The sequence below is a fragment of the Mustela erminea genome, chromosome 14, assembly GCF_009829155.1.
Source record: "Mustela erminea isolate mMusErm1 chromosome 14, mMusErm1.Pri, whole genome shotgun sequence".
Lineage (NCBI taxonomy): Eukaryota > Metazoa > Chordata > Mammalia > Carnivora > Mustelidae > Mustela > Mustela erminea.
Genome location: NC_045627.1, coordinates 34,507,726 through 34,510,519, shown reverse-complemented (window position 1 = coordinate 34,510,519; position 2,794 = coordinate 34,507,726). Strand labels below are relative to the sequence as shown.

The following is a 2,794-nucleotide window of genomic DNA, read 5'->3' as shown; positions in this document are numbered from 1 at the left end:
ACAAAGGTATTCCAGGTAATTGTATGTGAGTATGTAGAAAGGTTCAAAGGCATGAGCTAGCATGCTGTGCTGCCAGGCCTGCTAGTAACTCAAAAATAGGTGGGAGAGAAGGGAAGGAGGGCTGGGAAAGCGGACAGGGGACTTGTTTTGAAGGCTTTATGCCTACAAGTTTGGCTTTCCTGTTAGAGGGTTGTGGCAGGTTCGGCTAGTTGTCCACTCACTATCCATTGATGTTTCTTCCTTACCAGTGAAATTCTAGTTTTGATTTGGGTAGCTCTACACCCAGCGATACTTCCTTGTAGCTATCAGTGATTGCCATATTCACCGTTCAAGTCAATGAGACATAAACCGAGGATTCTTGTTTCTCCCTTTCCTAACTAAATACAGCTGTGAGCTCTGGAGGTATAGCAATCAACTTAGGATGGTAAGACAACCAGCAGGGAACGAGGCCCATGTATTAAAATGGCAGAACAAGAAGATGCAAAGAGCCCAGTTCCCTGTTTCATCTGAGACTTGCCTACTCCCAGATTTCTTGAGTCAAGCCCCATGTGTTTTTAAGTCACTAGAGTTGTATTTTCTGTTATTTGCAGCTGAATGTGATCCTGACTTTAAGAGGGAAGGAGACCAGATAGGACACTAATAAAATCGTTTATAAGTGACTTCAGTGGGGACAGAAGAGGTAGGATTGGGCAGAGAGGATAGACTGAGGATGTGAATGTGGTGAATGTATATGTTCAGCCATGTCTCAAACAGGATGGGGGCTATGGGGATGGAATTTACTTCAGGTACCACAGAAAACTATCCCCAGCATTGAAGTGTTAGGGAACGTCATGAGAACACCTGGAAAGCATGGAGTGAAAGCGGGTGAAAGGGAGCAGAATGGGCATGTGTATGGTCTCAAAGACTAACCTCACAATATTTTTTTATTATTAAAAAATTACAACATACAAAATACAACAAACAAAATATATTGGGTCAATATACAAATTTTAGAAAACTCAGTTAAGCAAAAAAGTGTTCGTTAAAAATATTAAAACCCTCCCAAATTCCACTACCCAGAGGTAATAATTACTTCTAACATTTTGATTATTTCTTTGCAGCCCCCATGTAGTCCTTTTTTCCCCATTCTTACCACAAAAATGATTCTATAAATAGTTTAACGAAAATGTGATCATAATATGTATTGTTTTTCAATCTGTCCAACATTTTGCATTTGACAAAACTGAGAAGGGCTTTTTATGTCACTATCACTGTAGTGGCTACATGCAGTGCTCCATTCTGTGGATGTATCTATCATGGTATAGATGTCAAACTTGTAAACATTCTTATTTCTCATTTCACGCAGTGGGGGAATTGTTAAAGGTAATTCTGGGATTGAAGTAGTAGCATTAGCTTTGCTATCAGTTTTTGTTTTTTTTTTTAAGTTTTAATTTTAATTTTAGTATAGTCAACATACAATGTTTTATCAGTTTCAGGGGTAAAATATAGTGATTCAACAGTTCCATACATGACCCTGTGCTCATCATCTATTTAACCGCGCCCCCCCCCCCATCAGTTTTAACGTAATAGCTTCTTTGGGCTGTGACAGCCCCCCAAATTGCGCCAATATCTATCTTATTTTATTTGTATTTTGTCAACTTTCCTTCACATTGTGGAAAAAGATCCTAAAACCGTTACCTTGCTGGTTAGGACAAAGCAAGATTTTTCCCTTTAGTATAAACAGTACGTTTGCAGAGCTGACATTTACTGGCTTTCCTTTAACACTTTAGACTTCTCTGTAGGTGAGCTATTTAGCTTGCAGGCAAGGAAATGCAGCAGTTAGTAACGATTATCATTTAATGGCATACATTGAAAGAGGAAAAGAGAAGCTGCCGGCTTCCGCAGCGAGCAGGGTTCGAACCTGCGCGGGGAGACCCCATTGGATTTCAAGTCCAACGCCTTAACCACTCGGCCATCGCTGCTACGGAGGCGAAACAATCGCAGAGACACTTTAGTGCAATAACTGCGCGCACGCGCGTCCAGCCCACTAAGAGGCGGAGCCTACAAACTCCCCAGCCCAGTTCAGAGAGGCGTCGGAGGGTTCACCGCTCAAATTGTGTGAACTATACCGTGGAAATAGAGAAATAACAGAAACTCCCTTAAGTAGTTTAAGTAAACTTTAAGTAGAAGGTCTGGGAAACCCTACCCTTCGCTGAGCTCCGAAAATCCCAAAGTTGCCTGGCTTCTGGTCGCCGACCATATTTTTGCCCTCCCACTCCCTTATTAGGTAATCGAGGTAGCTGTGAAACAAAGACCTATCCCATTCAGTGCTGCGGGCCTGCGCTCTGGGAAATTTCTGCGTTTCTGCGGGGGCGTGCGTTTTCGGCGCTTTCCTGAGTTGACCGCGTCGCTTTGACCCCTCCTCTTTGAGCGGAAAGGCGGGAGGCGGGAGGAGTTGGGGTCGCTGTCTGTGGCCACACCTGTCCCAAGCTTCTGCCCAAGCAGCCCTCTCTCATTCTTCCTCCAAGGGTCCCTGCTGGAGGAAATCCGGCCCCAAGTGTGGTCTCAGGTCTTTGAAGTGTTGAGCATTGGACGTGGTTTGAGAACCAAGTTCTGCGAATTAGGTCTGCTTTCTACCTTTAAATACCATTATTTTCTCCCTTCAGCACTAGCCCTCCCCCGTCCCCCCTTTTTTGAGTTACTTAGTTAAAGGTCTCAGAAGCGGGTAGGTCGGTACTATGCCGCCTACTTCAGGCAACAGAAGCCCGGGACCCGCCCGTGGGTTTGGGCTGCCGACTCCAGGGCGCACGCGCGG

General features: G+C 44.4%; 1 non-coding gene across 1 annotated transcript; it reads right to left on the bottom strand.

The window, feature by feature from the left end:
* Positions 1-1,879: 1,879 nt before the first annotated feature.
* Positions 1,880-1,961, bottom strand: TRNAS-UGA. Its single transcript has one exon. It is a non-coding gene; the product is annotated as a tRNA-Ser (tRNA).
* Between the last annotated feature and the right edge of the window lie 833 nt (positions 1,962-2,794).